General features: G+C 30.7%; 1 protein-coding gene and 2 long non-coding RNA genes across 4 annotated transcripts in view; 2 read left to right on the forward strand and 1 right to left on the reverse strand.

The window, feature by feature from the left end:
• Positions 1-12,127, reverse strand: part of LOC107448989 (sarcoglycan beta) — a 135,009-nt gene that overhangs the window by 118,800 nt on the left and 4,082 nt on the right. The window contains exon 2 of one of the 2 annotated variants that reach the window (XM_071187806.1): positions 2,025-2,174. The exons of the other annotated variant lie outside the window; for it this stretch is intronic. The gene's annotated coding sequence lies outside the window, so the exon portion shown is untranslated. The remainder of the gene's footprint in view (positions 1-2,024; positions 2,175-12,127) is intronic. 2 annotated transcript variants of the gene reach the window in all.
• Positions 1-12,127, forward strand: part of LOC107448990 (uncharacterized) — a 60,062-nt gene that overhangs the window by 3,640 nt on the left and 44,295 nt on the right. The gene's annotated exons all lie outside the window — the stretch shown is intronic.
• On the forward strand, positions 7,461-8,350 carry LOC139427118 (uncharacterized). Its single transcript, XR_011638265.1, has 2 exons — positions 7,461-7,715; positions 7,871-8,350. It is a non-coding gene; the product is annotated as an uncharacterized lncRNA (long non-coding RNA).

A 12,127-nucleotide genomic window follows, 5' to 3' on the forward strand; every position in this document is an offset into this window, starting at 1 on the left:
CAATTACTTTTTCAATTAAGTTTTCCTATTTCTTGTAGCTCCTAACAAGACAACTGAGTCTCAAATAGAATACACAGCAGCAATGAGAAGAATTTACATCAGTATTTTTATGAAATCAAAGCGTTGCAGTCTAGTTCCCAAATCATAATGCGCGATCGAGAAGGGAGCATGAAACGCTGTGACAAATCTTTATACTTTTAAAATTTTTAATAAATGAATAGGTTTCCAAAAGCGTATAATAGTATTCATTCACCAAAAAATTATGTTCATAAATAGCGGTATTTCTTACAAAATTTCTAAGTAATTTGAATTGTATTATCCTAATCAAAGCAGTGAGCTTAAATTTTTACTGGATAAATGTGGTTTGATCCACATGTGCAATGTATCATTGCATATGTCGATTAATGCAATGTATCAATGATCGACATATGGAGTGTATAATTTCTCTAGCTTACTGATTGTGTGATCAATGTGTTGTTAAAAACTTCTTAGCAAGAGATTAAAGTTGTCACTTTATATTGTGTCGAAACAAATGCTATCGCATTTTAATTCATCATATAAATGAGTCTAGTTTTAAGTTTAGATAAATCTCTTGACAAATATGACGAGAGATTTCAAGCTTTTTTTCACGAATACTTTTCCAAATTCAGGTTTCTTCCAAAGAAAAAAAATCCACTCTAAGGAGGCCTAGATATGAGGAAGGAGTAAAACTTTTTTTTTAAGAAACTACATCCTAACGTATGAAAACAGAACAAATAAACAAGTTATTTACCTTATATACAATAATTATTTCCTTATACTTATTTCCCACTTGTTTTTAACTTCAATTTTTCCAAATTTCATGAAGTAAATTGATTATTAACATCTTAAAGTATGGTATGTTTCTTTGGAAAACAAACTTTAGAATTTCAAATCGAATAAGGTGTAAAAATTAGAACTCTTTTGTAAAAACTGTCGTATTACAACCTCTTCGATTTTTTTTAAAATTAAGCATTTTCTTGTATAATAACAAATTAGATCCTTTTAAGCTTTTATCTTAATTTACCTTTTAAACAAAAACTAATTCATTCCAAGAGGATCTTACAATTTTCGTTTGAAAATCGGGTTGTTTCTGCCACAGTTTAAATTCAAGAATAAAGTAAAAAAATAGAGTTTACGTGCCTTAAGGTAATAAAAAGTAATAAACTGAGACGCCACACGAAGTTCTTAAGATTGCATTGCATTAAAGATTTAAAAATTAACATCATCATTAATTAGGCAAGTGCCCTTAAAGAAGAAAATTATGCACACATGAGAGTTATTTTATTGAAATAGCTTAGACAGAAATTTAAATTTCTTGATCTCTAAAAGAACGGCATTAAGAGATTATTTCTAACATGAAATTCTTTTCGCAGTTTTTATTTAATAACTAAAGACGAGTTTTCTTAAGATTTCATTAAATATGGTGCCTAAAAAATTCTGATTTATATAACTATTATATGAAATGAAAAAAAATGCTGTAAAGTATTTATTCTTAATCTTTAAGAGCTTAATCGCGTATGTTTGGTAAAAGATTTAATCCCCTTTTGTGAATTTTCTATTTAGTTTAAATGTTTTATGACGTTTTATTTAATTCATTTACTTTATGTAAAAAAAACATCCTTAACCACCGTAGAAAACTAATCTACCTGATAAGCATTACTTTATAACAATGATATTTTTATTAATAAACAATCTGTCAATAATGGTGGCAAAAACAATATCTGTTTTTTTTATCAGTTTAGGTCTAATGAATCGATATTCCATAACATTTGGTTGATATATTGATATCTAATTTCATGCGTAAACATCAGATTCTCTTTTCACAAGAAATTGTATCGAATTCATTATTTGCGAGATTTTAAGAACTCAAAGTTATAAAAACTGGTTTTGTTAGAAAAATAAGTGGATAATGATATGGGACATTTATTTTTTGTGTATTTTATTTTATAATGCAAAATGACAATATGGGATTCTATTTACAAATGTCTCAAAAAGTAACTTACCCAAAAGCCAACACATTTTTCAATTTTTCACTAAATAATTTTTTTATATTCTAGAAGGTACCGCTATTTCCCGCTATACACCGTTTCTGTTCTTCTTAGATTGCTTCGTTCTCTCATTTCAGCTATTCGGCTCAAAATGGGACTAATTACCTACAAAGTTACAAAAATCACAATATTGAAGTGGATGGATATTCTTTCCTTGAAAATCAAGTCAAATAGTCCCTTTAGAAATTAATTTCACAAATTAACAATAACTTTAAATTATCAAAAATTTTCAACAATCGAATTTTTAGTGCTTTTTAATTATATAACTTTTATTAATTTTACTAAAAATAGTTTGTTCTATAGTTTTGGAGCATGGTCGGAGGAACATATAACCTAATCTACGAACTCCTGGATATGGGCCCCGTGCCGTACCAACCTGGCTATCCCGGCCTTTTAGCTTTATATTTAGACATTTTTCACATTTAAAAAGAATTTTATGATAAACCTATTTCAAAAAATAGGGTGCTCCGCCTTCTGTTGTTCACTATCAATCGCCAAAATCCGAAAGAAACTGCTTGCGTATTCATACTATACTGATTGCTTCGCTTGCTCATTGCTCCTCTCCATTCGAAAAGACCCCTTTCGTCAACTGAAGATGCCTGGATCACATGTATAGTAGAAAAAAAGGCTTGAATACTACAATTGTATATAATATATAGCTTAGTACCAATCATTCCTTGAAGATACAGCGTATTTTTTGGAAGAAAAATGGAAAAGCTAAAAAGGAGGAATTTTTAAAATTGAAACCCGGGCTATCAAGGAATTATTATTATGATAGAACCAAATACAGGAGCAAAGTGACTCAAACCTTCGAGCTACTCAGATAAAGCCGAGAGCAAATACTAGAAGATTCATATTGAAACTTTATGCCTATAAAAACACCGCAAGTACAAATTGAAAAGCACAGCCTTCTACATTCTAAGTGGACATTAATTTGTCAATCCATATTTCCCTATCCATTCCGAGGAACTTTCCCTAGCCACGTTGCAAAGTCCGGTTTGTGAGTGAGGGAACGAAGAAACCCCATTTATTGTATGGTTAAGATGGCCATGGTCGCGTGCAAAACGCGAGTCAAAATGGAAAAAAAGCACCTTGCACCTGGCCTAAGAGTTCTGAGTAACGAACGAGCACGATAGTCAAAGGAGGTAGCTGTCAATTGAACAAAAAGCTTCCGAGTGAAAAGCGAGGATGGAAGTCAAATCTACCGGAGACGAAACGGGGCATCTCCTAGCAGAGTGACCACTAGACTCCGACCCGTTCACCTACCGACAAGTTGATCAGCATTGCCTCACACTACACATTTATTTAAGAAAATTTTAATATTAAAATTACGGAAAAAATGGCAAATTGCTATCAATAAGCAATCAAAACTGGTTTAAACATCAATTTAAATTATTAACAGAAGAAATAGAAAATCAAGATCAGCAAGGATAGGAATTCAATTGAAGGATTTTCGAAGATGTCTGGAGTAGGAAAAATGGCAAAAGTAAGGAAGGGAATAATTGCAAAAGCGTTGGTCAAACATGACATACTGATTTTTAGTTTTATTCTTAAGGTGAATTTTTCCTCTTGATTTCAGATTTCTGTTTAAATCAATTAGCCCCACACCACGGAGGTCTCAATATTAATTAGCATAATTTTCAAGAAATCGTTTTTATTTCCAACATGTTATACAGCTGAAGATCAAGATCATATCATAAGATCAAGCGCAGACTTTTATAATCTTAGAACTAGAACAAACTTTTTCTTAGAAATTTCTCTCTAAAAAAGATGAAACTCCATGTAAAGACTCCTGACACTTTCGTACAGCTAAGATTCAATTTATTAAACATTAAAAAAATCAGCATATGAACAATGGCAAAAGTGTTGATAGACCATGCCATCCGGGCGCTCTCTCGCTTTTGTTTTATTGCACAATGAAATTGTTTCTTCTTGACTTCTAGCTTCTGTTTAAATTAATTAATCCCACATAATGGAGGTTTAAATATTAATCAGCATAATTTTTCAAGAAATTCTCTTATTTCCAACAGTTGTAGACCAAGATCATATCATAGGGACTTGCCTAGATTTTGGTAATCTTAGAAATTTGGTAATCTTAGAATCTCTTTCTTAGAAATTTCTCGCTGGATACGATGCAACTTCATGTAAGGACTTATGACACGAGATAAATGAAGGACTGATTCCTACACTATCTGGCCAAAAGCATCCACACACCCAGTGGTATGGACTTAGAGCATCCTGAGGCGCATATTAATATGATGTTAATCCCCCTTTTGCATCGATGACAGCCTGCACACGCCTGGGAAAACTTTCCACCAGTTTTTGATAGGTGGCCATAGGAATTGACTTCCAGGGTTGCACCACAGCTGAAGTGAGTGCTTGCAGTGAGGAGGGTCGATTTGGCTAGCTACGTAATCTGTGCTCTAATTCGTCCTAAAGGCGTTCTATGGGATTTAGATCAGAGCTCTGAGAAGGCCAGTCCAGTCTTTGAACATCAATTTCGTCAAACTACGTCTGCGCAAGCCTCGATGTGTGAATGGAGCAGTTATCCTGCTGGCAGAGAAATAAGCCATACCGAAATATTGCCATAGAGTTGGGAGTGGAGCATCATTCAGAATTTCCACATATATCTCAGAGTTCATGTTTCCAACCACAGGAACTGACAGACCCAGGTCAAACTATGAGAAACACCCCACACTAATATGCTTCCACCACCATAACAACCGGATGTCTGGATACTTTTGGCCGGATGATGTATTATTAAAGTACTTTATCAGAAGATGTTCTCAGTGTTGACTTGATTGTGACTTCTTAATAAAGAACATAAGAACATATGTGGGAGTGGTCTATGTATCTTTGTGAACGTTTGTTTATGTATTAACCCCTTCAGAACTGGCATAGGAGAAAAAAGCGCTTCCCCAGGCCCGTTCGTACCGTCAGATGGGGTGACTTTGTGCAAACTGTCATTTTTTCAATTTTTGTGTCGTGCCATCTAGGGGTATTTTTTTAAAGCTCAGTATCAACTGATTTGAGTTGTCAACATAACTAACTAATGGTTTACCAAGAGCTGGCAATGTAAACATCATCGTTCTTGGAAAATTGTGAGCTCAAGTTACAAACAGTTTCAAATTTTTTAACGTCGCAAAATCGGAGGCTGGAGAGTCTGCTCGGTTGAAGAAGTTCTAGTTATCTTGGCCAGGAAGGTAGGTTATACTTTAAAAGCCTTATCGATTGAGATAACAAATCATGCATAATTTTTTGTATTTAATTATTATAATGTTAGTAATTGAAAAAATGACAGTTTGCACAAAGTCAACCCTCGTTGCACAAAGTCACCCCATCTGACGGTACTAAAGAGTACGCATACGAACTAATACGAGAGTACCGTATTGAGATCACATTTGTGTGATCTTTGGCGGCTAGAGTCAGAAAGGCTCGTTTCATATATGATACCGTGGGACGTGATAAAGAATGGCGTGTTTCCGTATGTGTGAGCACTGTTCTATTGGGGTTAATAAATTAATAGCTACCCCCATTTCCTTCGGAGAAAGTCAGGATTAAGTTTTTACATCATACACAAAGGTTTATGGCTTTGCTCAGTTTCAATTCGAACTTATTCTTTTTTTTCTAAATTTTTTCAGCTTAGTGTTCCAATTTTCTCAAAAATCCTCGTAAACACACTTTGTAGCATTGAAATGGCATATTAGTTCGCAAAAATCCGATCAATAGATTAAAAGTTATTAGAAGTGATTTGCTTATTTCTTACTGTCTACATTATTTTTATCATTCGCAATATTAATTGATTCAAAAGTTCTTAAGTTTTATAAAACGTATAAATATTTACTTATTTTTTGTATGAATTAAATGTGTAGAATTTTAGAAACTTTTTGTACTTCTAAAAACTTGCAATAAATAAAACCACGTGCCTATCATTCAAAATATTTATCATCTTCTTGAATTTGTTTTTCTTCTAAGAAAACGATTTAAAAAATGAAATGAGATATTGCAATCTATAAATGAAGTGCCTAGTGCTTAGTGAAATACTTCGATGTAAATACTCTTTCTTAAGAAAAGCGTTGATTTAAAAACTTTTTCTCGGAATTCTGCATTATTTTTCATCTCTGTTTGTTGTTAGATAAGTTAAATTTAAGAAGCACCAATATTAAAAACATATTGCTTATGAAGCAAATCATATTTGACAAGCATTTTTTTAAGCATTGAAATAATTTTCATATCTTAAAATATTTTAGTATTAATATTGAAATTTTCAATTTTATAATTATTAGTTTCCTCAAATTACTTTTTAGCAAGTTTTATTTGAATATTTGATAAAAACTGTTTGTCTGATTTTAAGTGAATCAGTACTTGAACATTTTCCTTATACGATAATAAATATAATAAATGCATATAATAAACGTACCATATAATAAATGCAAAGTAAACTATAGAAAAGAAAAATATTGCTGTTTTATAATGAAATTGATATTGAATATATGTGAGAGCCTATTCGAAAAATTAAATGACGTGTTTTAGAAGTTCTTTAATTATAGAAAATTCAATAAAAATTTATTGAGAAAAGCTAGGAGTTAGGTAACATTTTTCACATTGCTCAACATTAAAAACGTAACACTCTGAATAACTTTTGATCTGATGATCAGATCTTCACGTTTCAGGCTTCGATCTTAATGGTTCAAGGGGGTAGCCTCAAATATGCAAATTAATTAGCGCTGAAGATATTTTAAGTTACGAAATCAGACACGAAAACGTACTTTCGCTGAATAAATATAATTTTTTTGTCGGAATCGGATTTTTGAACACCTAAATCCTGATTTAATCATTCGCCACCTTGCCAAATACGATAAAATCGGGAATTTAGCGAATAAAATTGTGTTTTAGCGAAAGTATTAGCGAATGATTTTTTCCACTGGAAAGAAAAATGTATATTTAACTTGATCCTCAAATTTACGTCAAAATGAACTTTTCTAAACATATCAGTATTTTTTATTCGATTATAGTAATTTTCGGCAGACACGTCGCATAACGCGTCGCATTAGAGTTATGTCCAAATAATATAAGCCTGAAACAAACTACCGTAAAAAACAATAGTTTTCTATGGGAAAAAATTAATCATAAAAAATTATTAAGATTTGCATTTGGCAAAGACTTTTGATATTTGGCTAATTTATGGATTTCGCGATAACATGAAAACTTTTAAAGCGATTTTGAAAATTTTTGCACGAAATTATAAAAATTCATTTATCTAAACTTAATGTCATGCAAAAAATAACTTAAAGCAATAATTTATTATTTTATTTAATAGTCGAAAGTTTTTTTAATTATAAAGTATATAATTTTTAAAATTACTGTCATTCGGACTTTGTGCAGCGGGGGCTACTTAGTGCAAATTCGAATTTGGCATTTTTCAAGTGCTGCTATTCAGTATTATGTTTATTTCACGTTAAAAATGTGTGGAATTTGAAGATAGAAGTCTCTTCTATTACTACAAACATTTTTTCGAATTTTAAAACAATCTCAGAGTGTGTTTCGTTCATCCAATGTCAACAACTTTCCGAGGACGTCGGATGTCGAAAAGTGTGCGTGGAAACTTTAGCTGTGAAATGCAAAGACGTTGATAAAACAATTGTCGTAAGTGCAAAATTTTTTATTTATATATTAATAAACAATTATATCATGTTAGCGTTAAAAAAATTTGAAAATTAATAACAAATAAACGGAAAATGAAAAAAAATGCACTTTGGGGCTACTTTGTGCAAAGTTTCATTCGTTTTTTTTTTCGACAGAAAAATGGTCAGACGTTATAAAAAAATACCTGGAACGAGAAACTACCGTGATTACACTTTAGAAAAGCTGCAACAATGTTTGCAAGCAGTTGCTGGTGGTATGTCGATTGCAGAAGCTTCTCGGAAGTACAAAATCCACAGAAATACTATCTCTAATAAAATTCACAAGAAACACGTGAAACTTCCTGGTAAACTATTATTTTTCTTCTACAAAGATTTTTCTAATGACTTAATCAAACGATTTAACACATAAAAATATATTTTATAGGACATCGGGTAATTTTGACAGAAACTGAAGAGCAAGTTCTGTCATGTTCATTCAAGGATGTTATGTTCAAATTTAACAATATTATAAATGTTAATGAATATGTAATAATTATTATTTTTAAAATTTCATCCATTTCAATGTTTAAAAATGTATATGGTTTCCTTTTGTTTAAACTCAAATGTTTTGAAATAAACATTCTTTTTAAGAAAAAATTCTTTAAAAAAAATGGTTTTTTAACGCTGAAAATTATTTTCAAACTAATATCTTTACATATCTTGATGTTTTTGTCTTTAAAAATGTCAACAATTAACTTTTTTAACAATTTTATATCAATATTTTACTAAAAACATGATTATTAAACTGAATTCCTATCGCTGCACAAAGTAGCCCCATTTGGGGGCTACTTTGTGCAAGGTATGTTTTGACTTATTATTCGTAAATATTACATACAAATAATGCCAATATTGATCAAATTCACTCGTCTGAGTCCAGTTATGAATATAATACCGATAAATTTTACTAAAGTTTGAATTAACATAGTTTTTTTACATGTCAAAGTTCAAAAACTGCGAAATCCTGCGCAAAGTAGTCCTGAATGACGGTATTTTAAAAAATGCAATTTCACAAGGTAAAGTTCAACATCTGAGTGAAATCAGTTGACAAGCTCTTGAAAAATCGAATTTTAAAGAAATTGTATTTTTAAAATTCGATACCTCAGGAAATTTTTAAGCTATTCAGGGTCCGTTTTTTTATTTTGCGCACTGTATATTATATCATGGGGAATTCGTAAAACAATAGTGTTTGTATGAAAAATAAACAAGTTTCTTTAGGAGCTAGAGAGACTCTTTTCAAAATTTGAGTAATTCTCAAAACACAAATTTGATTAATGTTCTTTAAACAACACTTATAAAAATTATTTTCCTGTTTTCATCTAAGCTTTCCTCCGTTCATTAACCCTGTTCCACCAAAAGCTTTAACGGCAGACCATATTATGCAAATTTGATTGCCATAAACACAAAAACTTTAACCGCTTAACCAGTGTGGAAGTTGATTTGAAAAAAAAAACACATAGGGAGGAGACGTCGAAAAATTTATTTTTCGGTAATTAAAAAAGTTTTTTTATTAAAATTTTAAAAAGAAATTTTGAAAAATGGGGAATTTTAATATTAATCAAACTATTTAAATAAAATCAAACGAATAATGACTTTCCTTTGATGTGTGATTTAAAGTAATTATAACAAAGACAGTTTAGTTCAATTCAGTTGCTACCGATAATCTGTTTTAAAAATCTAATTTTTGTCTTGAATCTTTCCTTAGAATTATTTTTAAATGAATGGTAACATAAGTTTTTTCTTTGCCTAACTCCTAAAACATGAAACATTTAAATTAAAATAAAAACAAAGCTAATGCACATATAATATGAAAATTGTATAAATTAAAAATTAAGATCGTTTTCAACATTCAAATAAAACTGCAGCACGTAACGTAAAATACACTATAAGTTGTAATTTAATTAAACTAAAGGTAATACAAGCATTATGTTTCAAAGTTTAGTAAAATTTTAAAAACTTACATCGGAATATTTTCAGGTAACTGAAAATATTACTAATACGTAACATGTATTAAATATTGTAGTCTACATAAATTACCTCAAGGATATTTCAGTCATATGCCAAATACACATGAGTTAATATTTCAATATAAATACAATCCGAATCAAGCCGAATTTCATAAAATGCCAAACATCATCCAATATAAAAAGAAAAACTAATAACCGAAGAAATCATTGGATGGTCTAAAAATAAAACTTTGGCAGAAAAGCAAAATAAGACTGACAAATAAAATTGATTTTTTGGAATTTCAACAAAATTTTAATTTCTTCCCAATAATTTGACATCTGTTAAAAATAACTTTTTTTCAAAAAAGAATTTAAAGGCTAAAAAAGGGAAACGGGGGTCTTCTGAAAAGGGAAAAAATAAGATTTTTTCTAACTTATTGATTTTTTACTGCTCTTAGAAATGAAAAATCGTAATTTTGCTCTTTTTTATTGTGTTTACAAATTCCCTGCTCTAATCAACAAATCCAAATAACATTTTATTTAGAGCAGGCTGAGTTAAATCATGACACGCTGTTGCTCGATAAAAATAAATTTATAGTTAGTGTTTACTGTAAACCGGCATAAAGTAAGTATTATTTGACAACTTTTCTTTCAAAAGTTCTCCCTCACTTTAGAAGAAATCATTAACTGCTTTTTATTTGTGTAGATGAAGGGCAAAAGGTGAATGTTCTTTTATGAGATTATTAGCATATCGCAAACTCTAAGATATTTTTCTTTATTTTGTGAGAAAGCATGATTATTGATTTTTCAGGGTGCTAAATATTTTATTTGTGAGTTCTTTAAATTTTCGACACGATATAGTCGTTCCCTAAATGCTTAAAGCAGAAAAAGACTTATGGAAGTATCAACAATTCGAATCCTTATTTACAAAATGTTAGTGTTTTAGAAAATATCTTGAAAATTAATTTGCATTTTTGCATGACATGGATTAGAGATAAGTTCGGGCTCGTTTTTGGATGCCGGAGCCCTCCCGATCACGAAGAATTTAAATCCGAGCCCAATCAAATTATTTTCGACACGATATAGTCGTTCCCTAAATGCTTAAAGCAGAAAAAGACTTATGGAAGTATCAACAATTAGAATCCTTATTTACAAAATGTTAGTGTTTTAGAAAATATCTTGAAAATCAATTTGCATTTTTGCATGACATGGATTAGAGATAAGTTCGGGCTCGTTTTTGGATGCCCGAGCCCTCCCGATCACGAAGAATTTAAATCCGAGCCCAATCAAATTATTTTCGACACGATATAGTCGTTCCCTAAATGCTTAAAGCAGAAAAAGACTTATGGATGTATCAACAATTAGAATCCTTATTTGCAAAATGTTAGTGTTTTAGAAAATATCTTGAAAATTAATTTGCATTTTTGCATGATATGGATTAGAGATAAGTTCGGGTTCGTTTTTGGATGCCCGAGCCCTCCCGATCACGAAGAATTTAAATCCGAGCCCAATCAAACACGTGATACACAGGATTACTTAGAGCTTGAGTCCGCCCAGAGATATAATTCGGATGAAGATCCGATTTTGCGGTCTCGCTTTTAGGTCTCTTTGCTGTCTAATCTAGGAAACTAGTCATTTAAACCTTTTTATTACGATTAATAAATTTAAATTTTTTTATACTTAATAACTGTACCTAGCGTTTGCTAAATAAAAAGTGAAAAAAAAAATTTGCAAATTTTATCATGAGTCCAAACCCGCCCGAGCTTAAAAACTTTTTTCAGAAAACGAGTCTGAGCCTATCTCATCCCTAATTTGGATACACAATATCAAGATGAAATTGGTCTGAAGCTGTAAAAATATTACACGAAGCTTGACATTTTGATTAAATACAGCTTAATAACTTCATTTAACAACGATCGCTTTTGAAAATCTGAATCTTATTTTATGCTACCTTAATTATTGATAAAATTTAACTATTATTTCCTTCCAAGTGTTTGTTGTTTTAATCTACTCAAAATTGTCAAGGCTAGACTAAGTGTTAATAAGACAAAGTGTTTTGGCTACTTATCTAATGTCTATTTGAGCGAATAATGGCTATAATTTATCTTGACATTGTTATAGTTCGGTGTTAAAGTGTACCAAATTTATTCACTGGTCATATATGCCAAATGTTTATTACGCTAAATTACCTTAAATGTTCCAGTTGTGGTTGCTTAGTTCCGATAGTTTACAAGTGCGTTTGTGAACTTTGATCTAGCATAGAGGTCAATACAAAATATGTTCAGGATCAAGATGACTTGACGAATTTTATAAACTTATGATTTATTTAAACAGGTCATTGTTAAATTATGTTATGATACAATTAATTATACGGTAAGCTGATTCTTTTCTTTATTATTTTTTCGTGGCATATTTGATAGTTTTTTTTGTT

Source organism: Parasteatoda tepidariorum, chromosome X1, assembly GCF_043381705.1.
Source record: "Parasteatoda tepidariorum isolate YZ-2023 chromosome X1, CAS_Ptep_4.0, whole genome shotgun sequence".
Classification (NCBI taxonomy): Eukaryota; Metazoa; Arthropoda; class Arachnida; order Araneae; family Theridiidae; genus Parasteatoda; species Parasteatoda tepidariorum.